Source organism: Parasteatoda tepidariorum, chromosome 3, assembly GCF_982258835.1.
Source record: "Parasteatoda tepidariorum strain Cologne lab strain chromosome 3, Ptep-v5.0, whole genome shotgun sequence".
NCBI classification, from domain to species: domain Eukaryota; kingdom Metazoa; phylum Arthropoda; class Arachnida; order Araneae; family Theridiidae; genus Parasteatoda; species Parasteatoda tepidariorum.
The window spans coordinates 72,910,913-72,937,646 of NC_141757.1; the positions used below are offsets into that span (position 1 = coordinate 72,910,913).

The 26,734-nt window shown below is 28.0% G+C and overlaps 1 protein-coding gene across 1 annotated transcript in view; it reads right to left on the reverse strand.

Moving 5' to 3' along the window:
- Positions 1–26,734, reverse strand: part of LOC107455815 (uncharacterized) — a 417,369-nt gene that overhangs the window by 375,020 nt on the left and 15,615 nt on the right. The window lies entirely within an intron of this gene.

Sequence of the window (26,734 nt, forward strand, 5' to 3'; positions counted from 1 at the left end):
GTATTTTATCCAACCATTTAGGAATTTTTCCGTTCGTGTACTGGAAACAGTGTTCGTGGAAACAGTGTACTGGAAATTTTGGTCTTCAAAATTGTAGGTAAAAGTGAAAAGATAATTTAACTTCCTTAATTTTACCTAAATTGTAATCAAAGCGCTACGGTAAAAATTGTCAAACTTTTTTGTGTCCCCAAAGATCCAAAAACGCTAAACAGTTTAACCATATTCTGGTAGTTATGACCATGTCTTCCTCTCAGTTTATGAATTATTGCTATAAATAGTGATTTCAGCTTAAAAGCAAAGCCTTTCGTTAGGCATTTTTTAATGATACTATTTTTTAAATATTGTTTTGCGGTTTTTTTTTTTACACTAGTGGGCTGCGCTCCCTGTTCGCTAACGCTCGCCAACCCACGAAAATTGCTACGCAATCTTGCATGGTTTGCTTCGCAAACCAAGCTCGCTTCGCTCGCTTCTAACTTAGGTACATTGCAAATGCACAAAATTCTAAGAATTCAAGACAATCATTCAAATCCATATAACAACTTTTAAAAAAAAAATGCATCTTTTTAGTAAATACTAAGTCATTAAAATAAATTTGAATTCAAATAAATGACATGTAATTCGTTAAACCTATTAGAAATGTGCTATAGTATAAAATCTTAAGATAAAATTTCTAAAACTGATATCTCTAAAAAGGTTAAAATTTTGGCGTGAAAAAAAGCTCTTTCGACAAAATACTAACATAGAGATCTATCGACAAAGACTACTCACTTCTGCCTAGCTTATTAGTATGAGATTGCCATAGCTGATAGGGTGAATTTCGGAATGCTCTATCTGGTTATTTCAGTTTCCGTTTTTAAAAGCGCTATATGTTGAGCCACCTCATCTAGATTTGGCATGTGACATTTTTAGCGGCAATCATTGGTCGATTTTCCTGCGTTGCCATTCGAGGAGTTGTAATGAGGCTTATTTTTGTCGCCGTGTAAGAGAAATATATATATATAGATTTGTTTGCCAATTATTATAAAACTGATAAATATCTTATAAATATCTTAACCAATTAATTTAAATTTTAAAAAAATAACTTCTTTTTATTTTTGCGTTCTTTTATAGAGCTACATTTAAATGAGTGAATATTATTTTAAAATCCAAATGGCAATTTTTGTTCCTATACTAAACTTTATCTTTTTATATCATTATATTTTTTCTTTCCTTTCGTATTATACTTTCTATTAAAACTTCATAACGTCCATATAAATATCCATTCACATTTAATACAGAGTTAAATTAGTTCATTCATCAAAGTGGCATTCATTAAAGTAAATTTATTAAAGTAAATTTATTAAAGTAATAACATACATTAAAGTAACTGACATTAAAGTAGCACTTATTAAAGTAACATTCATTTAAGTTGCTTGAGACAGTATAAGAGTGACTAGTCTACAACTCTATTACTTAACTTTGCAATGACGATTTCTGCTAAGTTTTGTTTAAAAGTACTTTTCAGAATGTATTAAATCTGGTTTTCATATAATGCATGCATATTTCCAGTTGTAATGAAAAGATTTTGGTTTGGAGAAGATATAAAATAGTTTAGGATGAAAAGTTTGTTGAAGAAATTTAGATGAAGATGATGTTGTCGATTGATATATTTCCAACTGTCCATATTTTATTCCAGAGTGATACCGGAAAGCAATTGCATAATAAACATCACAAATTGCTTAAATAAAAAAGCAAATATAAATAATAAAAATATTTTTTTTGATATATATGGAACTACAGAATAAAGATCAATCTTAATTTGTAATATAAATATACATTACTAAATTATAAATTTGGAAAATTGCCTGGGGGGCGTAACTGCAGGGCTAAGCCCCGCAGGACACCCCTGTCCACCAAGAAATCGAAAAAGCGAGTGTCATATGTACGTTAGCATAATTTTCGCCAAGAAAAGTTAAGGAATCCATGTATTGGTTATTTATTGATTAAATTTAACGCCAAGGCTCTTTTTCTGAGTCTTGTGCATTCAAATGTGTTGGCGGGAAAGAAAGCATGAGAAATAATAACGAATTTTACTGAATTCAAACATTAGCAACTATATAACTGTTTTCGAATTCTATGCTAAAGTGTTAGGCAGATGTAAAGAGAATCTCTAAAAATAGATTTTATTCTGCATTCAATTCAAGGTTGCGGTATAAAAATATCACAGATTATATTAAGGATTTTTATTAGCTGACAAAATGATTAAATAAGATAATAATTTAGTTTTTAAAGGGTGGGAAATATGCTATGCATATTTCGGCGTGACACCAATGTATATTATAATTTTATAATATTTATTTCTGTCAAGTTTCATTGGATAAGTGCTTTAGAAGGTATGAAATCTGATACTTAATGGAACTCACATCAGAGATAAGACTTAATTAATCACATAAATAATGTAAACATATGTGCAAAAAGTTTTAACTAATAACCACATGTGGGAGGTTTCATAAATATTGAATATATATTTTTGAAATCCTCGTCAAACATGAAATCTTAAAACCCTCCCACATATAAGAAAAATTCCTTTTTAAATCCATGCGGAGAATAAATAGGTTTTTCTGAATTATAATGCGAGTTGTTTGATTTGAATATTTTTAGCAATGTACTGTCTTAATAAAATGAATAAGATCATATGAATATTTAAGCAATATGAATCGATTGTATTTATTAATATCTATTGGTTTAGAATCATGCAAGAAGATTAAAAATTCACAAATAAATTATTACATTTTTATCAATATAAATTAAGCAGTTGCACAAAGTTAGAGTAATTAAAAAATATGATTTTTTGAAAATGTTTGACAGTTTTGTTAAAAAGTAGTTATGTACATGAGTAGCTCAAAAAATTTTGAAAAACTATTTAAATCGTAATTAATAAAAATAGTAAAATAAAAATTAAAATAAGATATTAAAACTAAACCTGCTTTAGAAAAGTGTCAGGATAATATTATGAGAAAAAATTAAAAAATATGATTTTTGGTCCAAAATTATGAAGTAAGACCTTCAAGTATGTGAATTCAAATTTATTAATATTAAAGAATTTAGGTTTAGACTTAAAAGGTTATAAACAAAGTATACATAGAGAAAAAAATTCAAAATTTAGTCGAAAATCATTTACAATCTTACAAATGATAAAAAAAAATCTTCACTGAATAACGTAATTGAAAAAAGTATCGTAGTAAGTTTCAAAAGTTATCAAAAGAAAAAAAAATCTATGCTTGAAGAAAGTCAAAACATGATATAACATTCATTATAATAATCTTAAAAAAACAACACCAAAAAAAAACGAATTACACTTGCAATTACCGAATAAAAACACCCCTTAATTCTCAATAACCTCCTTTTCAATCATTTTTCGGAATTGAAGCAGGGTCATCAATACAAAAATGTCTCAAAGAAAAGAAAATTAAAAACCAAAAGAGGTTCTAACCAAATGGCGATGTACCCAAACAGAAGACGAAAAGCAAAAATAAGAAAAGGGGAGATAAAATAAAGAGTACGTAGGGAGAGTATTGCGGGGAAAGCTGATTACAGGCTCTCTCAAAAGAGTGCTTTTCCTTCACTGTTAATACGTCATTTTTATCGGCCAAGAGAGAGGAGCAACTCCGTTAACTTAACGTTGTCTTTTATTCAGAAAGAAGTGGAATTATATTTCCCTCGCCAAAAGCTTAAACATTCGGTTCATAACAATGGAGATATTTTCTCAAACTAGAACAATTTTATCTTAAAAGAAGTCCTGACGTTATCAGTCTCTTTGTTCTTCGGATGTGATGGAATACGAATTTATATATTGTTAAAGAACGAAAACACTGCATTTGGCGGTTTTCAGTTTATGCATTTGATTATAATTTTAGCTAAATGAATAATTTCGAACTTTTTAAGTCTCCTCTAAGACAAGCCTTGATCGAAATGCGGTAGGGGAGAGTCGGGTAGCCCCGCCCACTTAAGGAGTATTGCTTATATTTCTGTATAATATTGAGTAATAATCAATATTTTTGTATGTTTCTATTGTTTTACCATCTAATTAAATAATGCAAAAAGAATAAACCAAAAAAAGAATAGTTTAACTTTAAAAAAAATGGAAATTTAAAAAAAACATGTTTTTCAGCTCTTTTCAAAATCTGTCTGGTATCCCCGCCCAGTTACAAAAATTATGTTTTTCGACTGTTTTTTTAGGTATAAATGAAAGTGACCAATGTATTGACAATAGATGAACCTCATTTATCATTTTTATCACAAAATTATTTTATTTATTACATATTTATATACTTTTAGTGAATTCTATCATTTAATAACAACAATATTTGTTGTTAAAAATGCATATAACATTCAAATTTGAAGCAATAAAATAATAATCTTTGCAACCATACATTTATCGACGAAATAAAATTGGTCGGTGATACCCGACATTCATGTGAGCGGGGCTACCCGAAATCCAATTTTTTTGTAAATTTGTAATTACTCGAACAATTTTTCACACATAAACTTCTTTCTTCGTGCAAATTATACTTAAGACTGCATACTTTAATGCTGCATGTATAGAAAAATTATTTTTTTAGTATTAAAATGAAGTTTAATCGAAACATTCAACCAATTTTTCTTAATTTCATGACTACTGTATTCAACATATATTCAAAACTATTGTTAACCATGTTAACAGCTGCATAAATACTTGAAACTTTAAAAATAATATTTTTTTAATATAAAAATTAATGCCCGATGGCCCATTGATTTGAAAAAAATATTCTATACATATGAAATTGGCATTGGGCTGGGGTACCAGCTGGGCGGGGCTACCCAACTCTCCCCTATATCAGATCTCTTAAGAGGAAGCCATACCACGGGAGAAAGTTTTCCTAGTGGAAATATTTTTCTTAAATACCCAGATGAAAATAAGTTATGAGGATATAACTTACTATTTCATAATGGGAAAGTTCTCTTCCAATAATTTGTCTACTTTTTGATATTTCTTTTTTATTTATTTATTTTTTTAGCAGTTGAAGCTTCATAGCTTATTTTAGATTTATTTGAGCTCACTTTATCGTTCGTTTAATATTTGGCTTAGTATTGAAGGTGAAAGAGAATTTGAGACGAAAAGTTTTTCCCCCTGGTATGGCGTGGTATACCAAAAATGTCATTACTATGTAATGCGTTAATTTTTCAAAAAAAAAAAAAAATTCTCTGTGTAAAAAAAATAAAAATCAATTTACTTTTAACCATCATATTGTATCTTTAGCCTTAATACGATAAAAATTTGCAGCAACTTTTTAAGATTATTGAACCATTTGTAGGGTTTCTATTTATGTGGTGTAATTAAGCTCAATAATATCAATACGGTTCAACTTATTACCATATTAAGGTTGCGGCAAGTTTTAACGATATTACGGAATTTACGATACTCCAAAATTTCAAAACGCGTAGGAATTTAATGTTCTATAATAATTAAAAGTAACGCTGATCTATTAAATTAGCGATTCCCAAATGAAGTACCACGGAACCCTAAAGTTCCATGGAAAGATGGGAGGGGTTCCAGGAATTAGGATATTTTAAACCAGCAATAATATTATTCCAATCAATAATCCATAATTTATTTAATACTTCGCTTGTTTATATGAACATCTGTATGTGAAATGCGAATGACTAAAAGATTCGAAAGTAGCAAATTTAAAAAAAAAAATATTTTAAAAAAATACACTGCATAAATTATTAAAAGATGACGCATTTTATAAAAAAATTTATAGGTGTTTCTCATCGATCTTTTCAATTCAAAATTAAATTCGAGCCTTTCAATTAAACGTTTTTCTGATAACTATTCTTGCCGTTTATAACAGTTCTTTTTCGAAAACTTTAATTCAGTTTATTTTCAGCAAATGCATACAGTAGGAAAAAATTCTTAATACTAAATATTTCATTCTACACATTAAATAGTTTAAAAACAATTAGTATTTTTTTTTTTTTGGTTAGTATAGTCACAGCTACAAATGAATTTTTTTGTAATGCCCGGTTTCGGCCAAATGAAGCTCTATCATTACGGGTTCCATAGCCGAAAAAATATTTAAAACCGCAGTACTAGACAACCAGAGGCACGAGCTCTTTATGTATCGAATATTTATGAAATATATAATCTAAATCTGCCCTTTATAGCACAAAATAAATACATTTGTCATAAAGAAAATAATATAAAAAACTATGTTTGATGTTGCCAACAGGAGAAAAGGGAGAGGAAAAAAAATACATTAAAACAAGTTTCTGAGTTAAAACCTTAATGTAAATTGAAGTTTATTTTCATTAGAGCACCTATGGAGTGCATATCTAAAAAGCCAAGTGAAAATAATGTCATTCAAAACTCTAGATTGTGACAATTATGAGGGTGTGTCCAAGTTTCACAAAGAAACATAATTATATTAATGAAAAGTTAGATGATCCCTAGAGTAAATTTGTGAATAAATTTATTGTATTTTTGAATGAATATAATAAATTTATACTGATAAAGCCGTTAATTTCTAAGAGTGTTACAAGATAGGAATATTTCTTACGAGATTATTTTTACCAGGAACATTAAATTACCAAAAAATTACACAAAAAAAGTGTTTTTAAGACATTTACGAGCAAAAGTTATTACAAAGTAACAAGAAATGATTTGATGAAAAATTTAAAACGCAAATTTTTTATGCACGCATATAAATTTTTTATTTTGTAGTCCTTTTGTTCTCCTTTCGTTTTTTATTGCTTTGTAGTAAACTACTGAATAACTTACTGAATATATTGTGTATTTTTGACTGGAGGGGCCAGGGTGGAACCAAATGTATTTTGATAGATATCCCTCAACCCCAGGTAGAATTGGGTCTGAAATACCCTTTATAAGTTATAAGCGAGTAAAACCGAAGTTTCATTTTAAAAAAAAAAAGTACTTCAAAATATCTTCAATTATTATTTATTGAGAAAAGGAAACTCTTGTATCTAAGAAACTAATGCATGAGTATAATTAAAAAGGCGAATCGAATAATATGCCATAAAATTTTCTATATTTCTTATTAAGTGAATCATAATTATATTTTAAGATTTTGGATGTCCAATTTATCTACGCACAAACAATCTGGGAAGACACAAACTAGTCCAACTTTCTAGGCATTTCAGTTTTCAGTTTTTCCACAATAAAAAAGAAATTATGTTAACTATTATTAAGTACAGCCCAAACAAGCATTCATAATTGAAATTGTTTGCGATATCTATTAAGCTGCTTCAGTACGTAAACATTAAAACATTGAACTTTCTTTCAGCCTAAAATGGTCACCATATTCACATGGCACGTATTGAATGGATTTTTTTGTTTCATTTTAAGGACAAGGATTTGTTCAAAAATTCCTAAAGCAAGCCTAAGAATCTTTGTTCAAGAAAATAGCTTAAAAGTCAATAGGTGATACCATGAAAGAAATTTTTCGAAGTGTTTTCACTACTGCATTAAGGCTAAAGATAATCCCATGGAAAATCTGTAAATATATTACTGGTGGTAATGTTTGTATTACATTTGAAAATTTAGTTGTGATGTTTAAAAAGCAAGAAAAACCGTAGTGTATGTTTATTCAGGATATTTCTAGTCACCCTATAACAACACGCACAACGCACATACAACATTTTTGAAGAAAAAAAATCACAATTTATCCCTCCAAATTGAAGAAGAATATTGCCGCTTTGCTAATTTATAAAACTGCAAAATTTTACTATTTCTGAATAATTTAGCGTTAGATTTTGCGTATTTCAGGCAATCTGTGAAAATCTCTTAGAGGCAAAATGTTTGGTATTATCCTAATTGATTCATTATCTGACGTGAAAATTACAAGGTTAAATTTCTGGAATGATTGAGAGCTTCTACGTTAGAATCTTGAAAGTATTAAATTTAAGAGCGATAGGATATTGAAAAATACATTAAGAAAGAGAAAAGTAAAAGTTCCAGAGTATGCTAAAATTTACCGTGATTCTTGTTATATATATTGCGAAAAAAAATTTGGCATATTTGGTATAATTTGGTAATTCTATAATGATATTGGAATTAAAACCATTCATTCGGTTTAATTTACAAAATATATTTTCGTTTCTAAATATGTGCTACATTGTTCATTGCTACATTGTTGCTAAATATGTGCTACACATATGTGTAAATATGTACGGTAAAGAACATTTTTACCTCAACGATTTTGAAACAAATTTCAATTGGAATAAAAAAATAAAATTATTTTGTGCTCTTTAACGTTGTTTACCTTAGTTTGTTAGTTTCAATTAGAATGGTTAGAAAACCGTGAGAAAGAAATTTGACTGGACATTAGAGCTAGGTTGTGGTTGAGTTGGGTTTTATCAAATGAACCACGGAATGTGATTTAATTAGTTTATTTGCTTATTTGACGCATAGTAAGAAATGGAAAGTACTAGCTTTTTTGTGTTGAACAGCACTATGGTGCTGCTATCTATGAGTGAATGAGAGTATCGTATTCTAATAATCCAGTGTCACAAATTGGGGAGTGCAGGACACTTAAATCACTTCATGTGTTGAAGGGAAAGGGAATATTGTGATTCAACAATGGGAGTCGAAAATCCGTTCTGTCTGTTATGAGATTGGCATATTAGACCTGCGGCTATAGAATGTACCCAGATTCAAGGAACTAAGTAGCTTTATTTGGTGGGCTTAGTTGGTGTGATAAAATTCTGGTTGTTTAACTATTACGTGAAAGCAGTTAATAAACTGTTTTTCTCACAGTTTATTTACCATCTTATTTATGACTGTTTCGTTCATAAATGGTAAAATGACTATTAAACAAATTGTTATTCAACCATTTTTTCCAAGAATTTTTTAACAGTGTAATATGAACTATAATTTTTAAAAACCGGTATTTCCCGTAAACCGTTACCTTATGAAAGAGAAAATAATCAAAAAATTGTTTTGTTATTATAAGCAGAATTATCATTTTCTTTACCAGAAATGTAATTACACATGCAGTACTGTATTTTTTCCCGATTTTTTTATCCGTGTACAAATTAAAATTTGGCAAACTATTTTTTATAATTTAAAGTTTGAAAATATAACAATACGCCAACCCGAATCAATATCTCCGATGAGTGTAAATAATGCTACACTTTATTGTAAAACTATAATCAGTAATAATTTTAACAATTTATAATCAGTTTTTGGTAACATTCGGGCATTAGCAATTCGTTTAAATAACTTATGAGGAATAATCATTTTGCTATGAGACACTTCAAATATTATATTCTAAATATTAAATAATGAGAATAATTGGATTTCTACTTTTTTATACTCCTTTTCAAAATAATTGTTCCCTGAGGTTTTATTTTGTTTTTCGAAAACAGTATAGATAACTAACATAAAAATGGTTGTGAGTTTATGAGCAAAAATCTCTCTAAGGAAAATTGGAATGAATATCTTTAGCGGTACAAAAAAAAAATTGCATCATGTTCAGAATATAATTTTAATAAAGGAAGTATTCTTGAAAAGGATAAAAAAATAACAGTAATAAACGATGATTTAGGGAGATGAAAGAAAGAAGTTTTCATACTTCATAAAGTTAGAACAAAATTTATGAAGTTTCACTAACGAGTTGTGAACTTGCATCTCATTTAGATTTTCTTTTTCTTCTTTGCTTTTCAATTCATCAAAGGCAACTTTTTATTTGTAATTATTGCTTTTGTTTTTAAATTAAAGAGAATAAAAAAAGTGCCATTTTGTAGACTAATTATGAAATTCATGTGCCAAAAAAAAATTTTATCTGAGAAATATTGATCATTAAATAATTAATATTGTTCAATTTAAAAGACATCCTTACCAAACAATTCATAATTTTCTGAAACAGTGGATACTTAAGACAGTTAATATTTAACACAAATATATAGACACACTTTATTTACAAACTGAACGCAAAAATTTTCCAAATTGTATAACTTTTTTATTTTCATATTTTAGCTAAGTATAAAATGCAGTCTATTTATAATAAAACAAAAACTATTTAAACATTTACAAAGAATAATTAAGTTTTACTTACTACGCATGAGCTATATAGTTAAGAACACAAAAAAGAAAACAACTAGAAAAGAACACAAAAAACTCAAGCAAAAAATATTTATAAGGATTATTAATAAAAGAAGAATAAAAATTTTAAAAAATTTTAAATAAACTTTGAAAAAAAATGTATTAATTGGAAATCAGAAAATTTAAAGATGAAAAGATATAATCTAGTTATCTACCCTTACGATTACCTCCGCAAAAATTAGTACTTTCTGATAGAGTATTAATAGAATCAAAGCAAAATATAAAAATACAATAGTGTGAGTGAGTATTGATTAGTAGGAATAAACAAGGTAAACTAGACAGTAATTAAAAGATCACTTTTTTTCCAAAAATTATAGAAAAATTCTTTGCACCGAAAGAGTGACATGAAAGCCTTGAAAGAAACTCTTAAGTTATTTATCTTGATGAGTTAAATTATTAATAAACAGTTTAAGAAATATTATTTAACACTTTTAAACATACAGAGTTTATTAATAAGCTTTAAATGTTGAATAGTCGGCGTAAAAATTTTAAATAAGTTTAAGAAAAGTTTAGGACACGAAAAGAGAGTGACATTCAGGTAATTTAATATTATTTCCCAGGAAAGTTTAAATGATTAATCTTTGTTAGATGAACGGAATTGTGTCTTAACGAAAAAGTATGTATAAAAAATTATTTTTATACATTATTATTTTCTACCTCAAGCCAATTACGTGATATTTTGTTTGGACATGATATTGTTAGGTTTTGTCATATAATCAAATATTAGTAGTATTTTATATTATTGTATTGATTAACTTTTAATTTAGTTAGAAATAGCTTTTACTAAAAACTTTATTAAAATAAAACAACAAAAGAACATAGACATTGGTTCTCTTAAAATTCTATTTAAGAAAAGAATTATCACTGTTTCAAGAGTAATTATTGGGTCGAATTTAAACTCAATAACAATTAAACACAAATAGATAATATCATCAAAAACAAGTTTATTTTTGTCTATTGGCAAATTCTTACTTGTAACATTAACTTATAAAATTTCCATTTCGCTAAATATTAGGGGCAGTAATTATAAATAAATTTGCATATCTATTTATTGTTATTAAATGTTAAAATTATGATTTAAGTAAGTTTTTAAAGACCTTAATAAGAATAATTTTGTTTGAGATATTCGCAGATATTTATAATAACTGAGTGCATAATGTAAACTGAGGATATTGTAATATATAATCACATTTCTTGAAGATATTATCAAGAACAAGTTAAATTATTTGAAAGAATTTGAAAAATTAAATCATTTATAAGCATGAATAACATCAATTATACTCACCGATTCCTCAATCTCATAACAATTGACAAAAGAAAGGTACCGAAAAGCACAAAACATTATTTGAAAACATATTCGCCATAAGCAAAACATCTAAAGGTTTCCATTTTAATCTCAAATCACTATTATTCACAGAAATTGATATGCCCATTTACACTATGGGAAACGAATCCTCCTTTCAAATCAAGCGAATCCTTGCACATTAGATGACGTTGTGATTATCATATATACCCTTTTAGATGTATTAGTAAAATGATGCCCTGTTCCGATTTCTCAGTTTAATGACTTGCTGAAATCCAGCCAGCATCGATTCTCACAAATAAAGCATTCTGTGTTGCCATTTCATTCGTCAATTCTTAAAGTTTCTCTCTATTTAAATTTCATCGTGAATTATTATTGTAAACTTTGCATATTAAAGAATTCTATAAAAATAATATACTAGTATTTTTTTTAAAAAATATTAAAATGCATTCTAAATAAAATGAAGCAAAATATATTCATGATTGTACAGAATAAGGGGATTAAAACGAATATATTTTAAAATGGATCGAAAATAAATGTATCACGGTTTTGTTGAGTACACATAGTCTTAATAAAACAAAATTATAGTGGAACTGAAATTTGTGACATATACTTATTGAAGTGAAAAATTATTTCTCTGAAATCTAAAGAAAATATGTATATATATATATATATATATATATATATATATATATATATATATATATATATATATATATATATATATATATATATATTTGTTAAAATATATATATTATTATATCAACAACAAAACAAAGATATTTTTTAATTTTTAATCCAACAGATAGTCATTAATAATAAATTTTAGTTGCTACTTTTTCTCTTTATTTTTCTCCGTTTATTTTCTTGGGACGAACATTGCTTTTATTTCTTATGATTAGGAAACCCGTCTCCTCCATTAAATGAACTTGTTAATTCAATATTTTTTTTTCGATTTTAAATAAAATACATTGTTATCACTTTATGTAAAATAGCTAACAAAATTTTGCGAAAAGCGATAACAATTTTTCATTTAAAATAGAAAAGAATTATACCACTTTTTGTAAAGTAGAAAAACTTTTAAAAAAGAAAATAATTCCTAAGAATCTGAAATTCCGAAAGAAACATATCTACAATAAAAAAGTGAAAAATCACTTAATCTGAATTGTAAAAAAAATCAGCTATGTTATTCTCTTCGTCGAGTAAATGTTTGAAAAAGAATCAAAATATATTTTTTAAAAAATATGTTTAAAGTAACCCAACTTTTCATTATTATTTAAGAAAATTATAGTGAATTACAATAAAGTTCAACAAAGAACCATTTATATAAATTGAAACATCCAAAGGAACTTTTCCTTAAGGGAAATTTATAAACAGTTTTTTCTTTTAAAAAAAAGTGAAAAAAAATCTAACTAAGTTGAAAAAGTATTTTTAAAGTGACAATGACATCTGCAAATATTCTCTTTTCTCTTCAGACTCAATTTCACAGAAATATATTTTTTCTGTATAGGCGGAAAGCACAGCTGGAGCAGGTGGTTTGTCAAATTCCAGCCAATACCATTTCGTTAAATAGTGAATAAGAACGTATGTTGACGTCTTTGTCGCCATTTTTTCTTTCTTTTCCATTCCCTTTTATGTCTTTTCATCAGAACTCTTCGTAAGGTTTATTGAATCGAAATCATATTTCAATCACGTCACCATTTAACATTAATACTGATTTTTAATAATTGAAATCCCTTTCTTTCTTTACAAAATCGTATACTTACATGGGAATTACTTTAAAACATCGTGTCCTAAATTATAAAAAAAAAATAATAACGTTTTTTAGAAGAGCCACTTTGAAAGAATTGAGAAATTTTCAAACAACTTATTCAATTGTGGTTGCTAGAAAATTTTGATAAAAGTTAATCAACAGTGAAATAAATTCAAAACTTTGCTTATCAATTGTGGAATAAATTCAAAATTTTGCTTATCAATTGTGGAATAAATTCAAAACTTTGCTTATCAATTGTGGAATAAGTTCAAAACTTTGCTTATCAATTGTGGAATAAATTCAAAACTTTTCTTATCAATTGTGGTATAAATTCAAAATTTTGCTTATCAATTGTGGAATAAATTTAAAATTTTGTTATTCAACTGTGGAATAAATTAAGTCTTTTTCAAATAACTGATCCTTAACTGAGCTAAGTAAAGCACAATGCCCCACTTTCCGAAAACTCTAGAGGATCCCACCGACAATATTTAAGTTTTTTTAATAATTATAAGTCTTATATTAAGTATTTTTGATAATAATAATTCAGTTTTTTTTCAAATTTTTTATTTACTGTTGAAAATGTGAAAGTTTTTCTTCCCATTTTACGTTTATCAAAGCAAATATTACACAATTACGTTATTCGTCAAAAATGTAAAATTTCGCGTGTCTTTGAAAATCACTTCGTGACGATTTAAGGCGAGAAGGGACTTTCAATTTTTTTTTTTTGAAATTATCAAGGGATTTGCTTGAAATTTTCAGAATACATTTATATTGTTAAAAACAACTGTTATACAAATTTTCAAAAAAATATTTCAAATTTTAAGAAATTAAAAAATTTAATTTTTTTAATTTTTTATGTTTTTTTTATATTACTCCTAGCGTCTGAAATTTTGTCAAAATGACAAAATTCTTTTAAAATATTACATATTAGGTAATATTGAAAAAAAATTTTGGAGTACTTTTTTAATTTTTTATTATAGAAACGAATAACATTACAAAAACAGTAAAAAACCTACATTTTTAGGAAAAAATCATCATATCTCTATAAAATATCATGTATAAAAAAAATTCTATTCTCTTAATTCAAAAAACTTTTCCAACAAAATGTTAATAATATTCATAAATATATAGCATTAAATTCTCAGGTCAATAGAATGAAAATTCATTACGCTGGAACAGTTTGAAATTTGTAAATTTGTCAAAAAAGACATTTTGAGAAAAATGTCTTTTACTACTTTTTCATTGCAAATTTTACTTCTGAACAAATATTTCTTGTTTTTGATATAAATACCTATAAATATTGTCTAAAGAACTAGTTTAATAACTATATACTTTAAACTTTTTTAAAAAAATTAACAAAATATTCAACTAATTTAAAACTAATTTAAAAAGAAACTAATTTTAACTAATTTTAAGCAGGCAAAAAAAGGTAAACAAAGGGGTGTGGTCAAAACTGAAATGGCCATAACTTCATCAATTTTGCTCTTATTCCAGAATTGTTTTTTTTTTAAATGTTCAGTTAAATGCCTAGATTTCAAAAATATAAAATGCGAAACATCGATTTTTTGACAAATTTTTGCTTCTTTGAAAGTCCCTTGTCGCCTTAATTAAAAATAAAAAGAAGCGAAAAATTTCAGTATTCTTTTCTAAGAGTGTTATGAGTTCCTTCCCTACACTCTTAAATTAGATGTTAAACCTTTTTAAGTTTAGAAAAGGCAACTATTAATCCTCAAAAAACTTTTGCTATTAGAACACAATAATCATTAAAAGTAAAATACATGAGACATCGACTAATGCAAACTTTTTTTTTACTTTTCTTTATGTTAAAAATATATATACTTTTGAACTAATGGTACATAAAAGTAAACTCATATTTCTTTTTAAGTAAAAAGAACACTGCAAAAGTTATTTTTGAATTTTCACGTGCATATTATTCTTGTAAACCAAAAAACATAAAAACATAGCAGGAACTGCTTTGTTTTTTAAAATAGGTCCATATCACATTCGAAATTCCTTCTAAATTTGTTTTAAAAATGTGTTTCAGAAACGAAGTAGAAGCTCAGTTCACAAAAAAGAATTCAGGAAAATATTTTCCAGATTGAGTTATTTTATACTCATTCAAATATAAATTGATAATATTAGATAAAATGCAACAACATTTTCCCATGAAAGATTCTAGTACTGAAAATAACAATTACTTGTTCACTTTTATAATATTTTTAATATAAATTGACAACAAGATAAATTTAAATTCATAAATATTTGTTGTAAAATATGTTATAAATTTGAAACGGCTTGATCCAACAGGATGCTTCTTTTTTGCTATTTCGTTTAGTTTTTATGAATTGATCTTCATTTATTTCTCCAAAGGTTACAAATCATTAACTGGTCATTCAATAATTTTCCGACGGTGATCGAACAGCCTTTTTTTAACTTAGCTTTCTTTACGTGTAGACACAATATGTGGGGCTGCAATACCTCAACCTTTGGGATACAATAAACTATTACTTTAACTTCAATAATAGTTCAATATTGTAACTACACATAATTAAATCAGAATACAGAGGAATGTGACTCCGGAAAGTCCGGTAATTACATATACTTTAACTTTGATTTTTACTTCAATAATCTAATTTCAGAATACATTTAAAATAAAATTATGTAGTTTTACATTAAACAAAGTTAACGTTTTAATTCGATACGATATCACACGATAATTTTTAGCAGATCATTCCTCAGGAATATTTTGTGTTCTAAACTCCTGACCTCTGACACTTTTCGGAAAAAAAAATTCCTAATTTTTTCTTTCCTCGAGTTCAACTTTTTCATACAACCTTTGAGTATGCCTTTTTTGAATTTTTGTATCTTTTTGATGAAAATTTTGAAATAGAGGATATTTTAATGCCCTACGTAAGCATTGCTCACATTCTTTCTCCCCTTAGCCAGTAAAAATAAGCACATCACAAACCCCTCCTTCCATTAGGTGCTTACATGAATGCATGCGTGAATGCTTACATGAATGAATTAGGTTCTTACATACGTTAGAATCTCACCTAATTACACATGTTAGACTGTTACATGCGTGTTACATACCTGTTAAATATGTCAGACTTGCTTACAGCGATAATTTTTATAAACAAATTTATAGCTATTTACAAGGGTAAGTTACAAAATTACTCCGGTAGCTCAGTTACAGGAATCTTTCCCTTTTAACTTTCCCTCTCTATTTCTTAAATTTAACTTTTCCTCTCCATTTCTTAACCGTAATTATTTAAAATTTTAAAATTTTAATGTTTTTTTTCCAAGATAGTAACAAGATATTGTCAAGATCAATAATGGTAGTTTTTTTTCAATGCTGTATAGATATTAACGTATCTAAAACTAGAAGAAAATTATATTACTGTCCAAGCACATAATATCAAATAACAATGAACTAGATCGTTAATTATTCAAGTAAAAAATACGAGCGAATTCTAGAAAGATTAAAAAACCGTAATAATAATTCCACGAAAAAGTCGTAGATGAAGTAATAAATAGATTTTTTTTAAATGAGTGAATTCTAGAAATAGGAAGAACAAGGTGTCATAATTCCTTGAAAAGGTCATAGATAAAATAAGGAAATAATAAATAGATATTTCTCTTTAAAAAATGATATTATGAAATGTCTTTTTGTAAAACAAAGAACATGATATGACAAAGAACATTATAAGCAACAAAAGCGAGTGGAAAGCAGCTCCATAAAGAAACAGAAATAATATTTTAAAAAAATTGAAAAAGTCCTGATAAAAACTGTAAATTATACAAATTTTCAACATTTATTTCTAATCTAAATCGAAGTATTTAGCTAATTTTCTTTAATACTATTATCTAAGTTCATGTTTAGTGAATTAAACGCACATCAATTTGCTTATCCACTGAAACGACAAAACATGCTTTTACTTTCGTACGAAAATTTCTATAGAAAAAACTTCTTATTTTTTACTGATATTTGATTATTCAACAAATTTGATTATTCACTGCATAAACTAGAAAAAAAGAACTTCCATGGGTTCAACAGAATTATAACACAAAATTAATTTGTTATTGCGGCGGATAAATGTCAAAAAAAACTATACCATACAATTTGCTATGTCATAAAAACTATTTACAAATTACTTGATTAAATTATAATTCTTTGTAGCTCCTTTAAGCTACTACAGTATTTATAAATCAATAAATAGAACTTTACTACGAAACAGAATTCAGAACATTTTTTATAAAACTAACTGCAGCTATTGAATAAAAAAATTATTTTCTTTATATATTCCTAACAGAACTCTTTTGAAATCTTACGAATCATAATCATCATAAATCAAAATTCTGAAATGGGTTATGTTTTCCCTGCAGCTGTAAGATATTTATTGAAGATTTATTTATTTATTTGTCAGCTACTGTTTGAACAAAAACATAATTTTTTTTTAAATATAAGACCTTTAAATAATGTTAAAAATAAATAAAAAGAAAGAAGTAAGTATCTTGAAGTTTAGAGAGCAAAAGCTATGCTTAGTCAATTAATTATAAACTAAAATAGAAGCCAGTTTCTGCTTATCTGAAAATCTTAGCAAGGAATATTTTAAGGATAAAAAAGACGAAAAATATTTTTTTTTTAAATGATATTTTTATTATTCTTTTTTCGAATAATATAATTTTCCAGAAATGCAATATATTTAAACGAATAAAAGATTTAAATAACAGAGAAAAATGGTTTCATCTACCCGAAAAAAATTCTGGTAAAATTACCGTATTTTATGGTAATGACATTTCTAGCACGAAAAGCATAATTCTGGTTAGTAAAACCAAACAAATGTGGTATTTAATGCATTCATTAGGTAATTTTAGCGATCATATATGAACAGTCCATCTGAAATTCTGGTTTTCAAAATTGTAGATTTTATTGCCACATATTTAGTAAAAAATACAAAACTGAAAAAGTAAATTTAATCGAATACATTGTTTTTATACCATGCTCATTGGTGTCATGATAAATTTATCAAATTTTATCACTTATTATTATAAAGCCGTGCTTTATAGTTATTTCTATCAAAATCATTACCAAAGCTCATTGATAAATTACCGAACTTTTAATTGTTCCCATGGAGCCAGAAATATGGTATGTTTTACCATATTCTGGTAGTTTTGATCATACCTTTTTCTTAAGGTACTAAAGAACACTCCCAATCAACGTTGAGCATTAATATCAGTATATTAACAAAACATAATACAGAACAAATTTGCTGTAAAATAAATGAATCATTAAATTGAACTATGGGTTAGCATAAGTCAACAATAGTGTTGTGTAATCAAGTTTAAAACGGATAATAATGGTGTGGGTTCCACTTTGCACCACAATAAAATCCGTAAAATTTTTTAACTATGATATAGTTCAATACTCACCAAACTTTCCAACACTTAAAATTTCTTGAAAAAATAAATACAAAATAATTTCAAAAGAAAAGAACTACACTGTCAAAATTTTCATTCTGAAATTACGATAAAATGAGCAGCAGCAGTCTGTCCAACCGATTACCTAAAAAGTTTATGGTTAGGAACTTTTTTTGACCTTTACGGTTTTGAAACCATTTACAACTGGTACGGCTAATAAGCTGTGAATGCAAAACTATACGGTTTCGTAACTATTCACAAGTAACATTGCTTCTAAACCATGAAAATAAAACTTAAACGGACTACACCTTTTATGAGTGAATGATAGTTTCGTATTCTAATTGTTTAAGGTCACCGATTGAAGAGGGCAGAACACTGGAAACTCTTCAGGTATTCAATTGAAGGAATGGAAGAAATATTTGACATCAACGCTCTGATTCGAACCCCTGTTCAATCGGTCAGATTGACCGATTAGCCCCCTCAGCTAGTTGTATACAACTACACGAAACAAAAGGATTTCATAAAGTAGGCCTAGTTGGCGGGGATAGCTTTCTGGTTTTTGTACCCTATTAGGCAAAAACAATTAACAAAATCTTTTTTCTCACAATATGACATACTGAATGTCATTTTTTATAGCTATTTATCTGTTTTGGATGAATATGGCAAAAAAGCAATTAAATAAATTGATATTTAACCATTTTTAACTACAAAAATTCTAGCAGTGTTGATAACCTTCTTTTAAATTCCATTCTAATATAACTTGATATACTGAATAATCATTTATTTCCTTCAATTTAAAAACCAAATTATGAAAAAACCTCGAAACCTTATCCTTCGTTAAATATTTGTATTCGAGATATAAGAATCCAGTTTGAATTAATTTGAAAATACCTACAGGCAAGAAATAACTTTGTCGCTAAAAAATTGATAGGGAAACTAGAAGACAACAAATCAATAGTTGTATGTATGCTTCTTGCTTTAAATTTCTTAATTCCAAAAATATTTGCACAGTTTTTTCTCTTCAAACGAAGTATTTTGTCGTTATTATAAATATTCTATGAATTGCTTTAATTTATTTTTATGTATATAATGGTATTTTCTTACAATAACTTTATATTCTTGAATATTTCACCAGCTTCGTATTAAATTTTTAATTATTTTGGACACACTTATTAATATTTCTTTTGTTTAAAGTTAATATTCTGATCTTAATCAGAAAAAAATCGATACAGATATTGTCATGGATATTTCATGATTAACAATTTTTTGCTTAAAATTAATCATTTTCGAAGTCAAATGGAGAGAATTATCTCCAAGCCAACAGTTGTGGAAAAAAAAAATTTTTCATTAAACTAACCAAATTTATTCTATTTGTTGTTTATTCGATGGGCCATCTTTCCTCTTAGTAAAAACAGATACATAAAAAGAATTCTATCACAATAGCGTAACTAATTACTGAGATATACTAGTTATAAAGATGTTAATTAGTTTTTAATGTATTTCTATCTTCAAAAAAATATTTATAGATTTTAAACAAAGAGATACTCGGATTAAACACTTAAAACAATACAATTATAAGCTACTATTTCAAATACTACAGAAGAACATTTTTCTTTTTTAGCACATTTTTTGGCTTAATAATACACAAGGATTTCCATCAATGCAATAAAATGTTTCCGCATATTGGGTATGTTTTAATCCAAAATACTTAGAGCATTAATTGCCAAACCGTCTATCGCGAGCTACTACACGGAGAAAAACAATTTTGCTAAAACTACAGCACTGTATGACAATGGCATTTCTGGTTTTAAAAAAAATTCTGGTTCATAAACCCAAAATATCTTGTATTTAATCCATTATTCTGGTAAATTTTCCATTCACATGGTAACATGTTACCGGAAATTCCAGTTTTAAAAATTATAGTTTTTTTCACCACGCATTTAGTAAAAATTACGAAAGTGAAAAGTAAATTTAACCAAATAGACGGATTTTTTTTGTCATCCTCTAAGGTATCATGATACCAAATTTTATCGCATTTGCCAAATTTTATCACATGTTATAAAACCTCATCTCATTGTTAATTTTACAAAAATCATTACCAAAATTCTTTCGTAAGAATTACTTTGCATTTACATACAGCCTAAAGACGGTAAATTTTATCATATTCTAATGGATTTGATCTTAATTACATGATGGGGCATTTTCGGTAGACCTCGGTCACACTCCGGTTGACATTACTTGATTCCTTAACTTAGCTGCTGAATGTAAGTGTAAGTTTTTTTTTATTTAAAAAAAACTTAATAGTTCTTATGGTTGATTGCTCACAGTAGGATTATAAAAGGGTACTGTAGCTCAGAAGCTTTTTTAGGTTTTGCGACCACTGATTTAGAGCGAACCTTAAAATTGCTCAAGTTAGTGCCTATTTTAATATGGCGCTAAGTTCATGCATATTATCGAAATTTTTAAACCTATTTACACATTACTGTGGTGTCACTGAACTGAAAACATTCATCAATTCAATGCCCAAATAAAGCTGTAAAATCGAATTGTATTATGAGCTGAACTTGTGGAACTTGAGTTCAATGTGGAACTGTGGCATGGGGATATTCTAGAAGCTTTTAATAATAGAGTAAAATAGTAATAATAATAATAATAATTGGAAATAATAATAGGGTAAAATTTGACATAAAATGTCACTTTTGCGAAAAGTGTAACTTATTTATATATTTCCCAAATCCATTCGGTTATTTTTATTTGTTTGTGAAATTAAAATTCAACACCCTCGATCCTATTTAGCCTCCGTTTATAGTGATTGTGAAATGTATGGTAATGCAGGCAACCGAAAAATACAATTTTACAAAATGTATGTTCATTCCAGCTTCACTATGCTAATTACAAGAGAGAACAGGAATCAGCACTATAATTACTTATCTAGTACCATTCATAATTTAACTTCAGAACTTTGCTCAAAAAAAGTTACCTTATCTAAATGTTTAAAGTCATTAAAAATACATAGCAATAAATAAGTTAATGCTGAGCTTTCATGATGTTCCCTCAGTTCAGAGCAAAAGAATTTTGTTCATTCCTTACGCAGGTAAATGAGAAAATAAATCACACTTTCTCATATATAATGTGCGTATTTAGCTGGAATAAATGCATTTAAAAATAATTACCCAAGTATAAGAGACAATACACATGATGATATAAAACGAAGTAAAAAAACCCGATTTTGAATTAAATCAAATAATAAGGGAACACGACTAAATCAAAGAATTAAAAAGATACATTTGATTTCGCGTTTGTTTGGAAGCGATTAACTAAATTTGTCAAAAACGTAGAAATAATTCCTTACGAAAAACATAATTTAATATTAAACCAGTTAAAATTAATTTTCACCGTTTAAAGAAACTTTTTGCATTCTTTCGAGAGGAAAATAGAAATGAATTTTGATGTTTCAATGAAAATAAACAATAGCCTTGATATGGCAGCTGTTCATGCAATGTGTACAGGTTTTTAAACAATTAAGGATCAAATAATTTTGCGACGTGAAATATCATGGGTAATGTTTTTATGTGTGTTTGTGTATGAATTGTTTCTGGTCATGAAATTTTTATGTTTACATTTTTCAGTGTAAATTGGAACTTCCTACTTTTTGTACTATAATCGACGACTACAATAACAAAAACTGACAAAATTTCCTATAAAAATAAATTTCTGGGACAATTTTGTTTGAGCATCTACCAGCAAAAATTCTGTGACGTAATTCCGAGTTGCTGTAAGCTGCATGAAATTAATTATATATATATGTTGTATGCAATTTATGTAGGAATTCTGTTCTGTGTAATTTTGAAAACGTACAACATGGTTTTTATTCCCTCCCTTACTATGCAATATTACAGGGATGTGACGCTGTTTTTTTCCCGACAATTACAAGAAAACCTAAACAATTTTGAAAGTTTAGAGATTTGTTTTATTGCTTATCAATCGCAATTAGTTTTCTTACTTTTCAGTTTTCAGTTCAAAAACAAAAAAAACTACCAAAATCTATGCATGGGAAGGGAGAGAAAAATTTAGACATTTTAATTTCTTTAAATTTCTTAACTTTTTAACTGCAACAAGGAAGATTTTAAACATTTTTTGTATACTAATCATTAAATCAAATAGCATCACAAAAAATTCAAAAGATTGGTTCTTTTAAAAAAATTTATTTCAAAAATATGTTCCGAAACTCTATTATATGTATAGTAATTTTTTTTCTACCCGTGAGCACCTTTTTTGGACACAATTATAAATCAGTCCCAAAATATCCCAACTTCATTTGAATAGGAATACAGAGGTGAAATAGCATTGCATGAATCACTTATTAGTACACTGTAAGGAATTCTGGACTAAATTTCTGTAAAAAGTACCAGGGCTTAGTGTTCTGGTACATTTTTCCGTGAAATTTATTTTTATGAAATATTTACCCCGACCTGCCCCAATTTAGGGCGTACGGGTAAATGTTTATTAAAATCAAGAAAACAAAAAAGTACATAAAATACAAAAAAGTAACATTATGTAAACATTACAGAGTCTGATGGCAACAGCAGTAAAATAATTAAAGTTGGGCTCAGTGATTCGGTGTTGGCACTTGTTTACGATTTCCTTAACAACAGACATGTCTGTTATTATTTTAATGATCAATTTGTTATTTTACCAACTAATATTGGTGTTCCACAGGGATCATCGCTGGGACCAATTTTATGGCTAATTTTAATTGATTCTCTTTTAACTAGTTTTGATTTTAACGATTGCAAACTACTGGCCTTTGCTGATGACGTCTTCCTTTTAATGAAGCACACCATTCTTTATCGTCTCGATAAGCTGGGGACCGAAATTATTCAAAATATGGTAAATTGGGCCGGTAGTCACAAATTAAAATTCTCACCCGACAAGACAAAACTTATAACCTTCCCCAAAGACGCGAAATGTATTAAGAGAACACCTCGCTTAAAAATGGAGGGGACCAGGACGGCCTATGTAAGATGCGACAGGACACTGAAATACCTTGGTGTGGTGCTCGATCCTCGGCTGAGCTGGATCCCACACCTGGAGTATTTAAGAACAGATATCATCACGTTCTATGACAGACTAAAACAGTTCAGTAGAGCCACATGGGGACTTAGTCCGAATATCTTGAAATTGATATACCTGCAGGCTATTGAAAAGAAAATCATTTATGGTGCCTCCGTGTGGTATAAGAATAAAGTTAAAATAAACCAGAAGCTCCTAACTATCCAAAGAATTCCATTGCTCAACATCACTAAATGCTATTCTACAACTAGCACGGAGGCACTACAAATACTTGCAGGAGTCATACCTATTGACTTAAAAATTAGAGCAACTATTTCGATTAAACGACATACCTGGTCACCAGAGGAATTTAACGACAGCGATTATCAAACAGATGAACTTAGAAATTATATCCCTTACTCAGTCCCTGTGTATGACCCTACTAAGTTAAAGATCGTTAGTAGGGGTTTCGGCTCACCGAGGGGAGTTGGCTACGAGTTCTACACTGATGGGAGTAAGAAACAGGTGACCAATGAAAGCACAGGAGCTAATGAAGATCGGGTGGGTTGTGGTTTCTTGGTGAAACTGGATAACCATACTATTTACGAACAGACCGCACGTTTAAATAATGAGTGTAGTATCTACTCCGCCGAACTTACGGCAATCAAATTGGCTACCCTTTGGGCAAACAATAACAATATTGAACAATACACTATCTTTTCTGACTCAAAGTCCTCGTTGCAGGCCCTTGAAAACCCAACCCCAACAGATCCTCTTGTAGAAGAAATTAAGGAAATTGTTCAAAACAAACAATGCTTATTCAATTGGATTAAAGCCCACTCGGGGGAGCCTGGCAACGAGGAAGCAGATATTTTAGCCAAAAAGGGCACCTTATTGGACGGGGTGGACTTTCACTACACCATAACAAAACCCCAGGTCAAACATAGACAGAGGCAGGTCAGTAGGATTTTATGGCAGGACAGGTGGAGCAGCTCTGCAAACGGGGGACACACACACTATTTGATACCTACAGTTAACGAAATTTATTTTTATACCGTAATTTTTACAGTAAAATCATTGAATCTACCAAAATTAAATAAATATTTCCACAAAAAAATTTCGGTATAGTATTTAAAGGTAAATATTTATTTTAAGTATGCTACATCCAAAGGGAAGAACTTTACTCCGTAATTTGATCGAGAATTTTTTACAGTGCATTTCTTGTAATGTTCCTTTTTCTGCATGTACAAAAAAGCATGAAAAATTGAACAAATTCATATAGAAAAATGACATTCAAATCAAGAGCAGTTTTGAACCCTAATTCAGTCATCCTAATACAGTTGATTAAGTAAGGCCGTTTAAGCTTACACTCCTATGTGTAATATTAGTTTAAGTTTAACTTGAATCTAAATTCGCTACCTACTTCGATGAAGGTTTTTAAACTAACAAAAGTAATTATAAATATCATTGTCAGTGTTGCGCAGTGTAACTTGAAATTCGGCCTTCATGTTAAAAGTATTTATACTTCATACACTGAATGAATAGGGAATGGACAAAGACAAGCAAAATCTTCAGTGTATATATCTGATGAGAATATTTAGTTGAGTATTACTTTTGTATCACTAAAACTCAGTGACACTGTAAATGGCACCAATTAATGTCATGTCAATGTATATTTCAATCAAGTATTACTTTTGATAGCATCAAGATTGGACTTCCAAGTTACGTTGCACAATATTGTAACTAATATATTCCTGACGATAAAGCATCATTTATTAAACAATCAGATGATCAATTATATTATGCTGATTTTAAAACAAAAGGCTCATGTATGCTTAAAATGTCACTAAAACGCAGAACGCTTCTTTCATTTTGCAATTCTTCTACACATTAATTTTGATTAAAAAAAATTTCTTCCTCTTTACTTCACACAAAAGCAAATCAATTTCTTTACCAAAACATTTCCCTTATTCAATGTCATTTATGAAGCTGAATATTTTAAAAGAATTTTCCAACCATATGTCTCTTTCGGGATAATGTCTGTAAGAATAAAGGAGTTTCAATGCAAGATAAATTGCTTCCGACCTTGAAACATTCTCTATTTGACGAATGAATTCTTTTAAAATTCTCTGGTATCTAAGACTCTAGGAAGAAGATTTAATTGCTTTCATGCTCAAACTTGTTCCGCCACTGTCTGTGCAAGACACTAACTAGACATTATAAATCTCAACTTCCAAAATGGTGACGTATTGCTTAGTCTAGAATATGCTTGATATAGTTTACATATTTTAAAATATTTACTCCAAAGAGTCGCATTTAATATCAATTCTAAATACGTGATTCATTGCTCAGAAAACGGGAGGATTTAGTTATAGTATTATATTAAAATTTCCACCATTTGTAGATAACTATTATTCGTGATTCTCTCAATATATATATTCAGTTTCTGTTTAAAACTAATGGGCGTGGATAATAACTATATTTGAATAAACATAGTAGTTTAAGGTTGCAATGCTTACCGAAGCAATTTTATCCACCAATGCTTTAAATCATAGAACATTTAAATTAAAAACCATAAAAAATACTCATTTATAACAATAAAATTAAAACTGATTTTGTGCACTGAGAATAAAACATGGTAACTACCAGAATATGGTAAAAAAATCCATGTTTTTGGCTCGATGGGAACATCAAAAAGCTTGGTAATTTTTTCTAAAGCATTTTGGTAAAATTAGCAATAATACGTTTTTATAATATGTTATAAAATTTGATAGATGTCTTAAAAATTGGCAATTAAATCATGATACTTTAGAACATGGCATAAAAAAACATTTATCAGGTTAAATTTACTTTTCCGTTCTTTTATTTTTTACTAAATGTGTGGTAGTAAGAACGAAAATTTTGAAAATCAGAATTTCCGGTAATCCATCACTATATAAACGAAAAAGAATTCCCCCAAATAAATATTTCAACCTGTTTTTCTGCAACCAGAAATGTCTCTAAAATACAGTACGGTAATTTTACAAGAATTTTTTTCTCTTCTAAACTTCAATCAAATTATAGA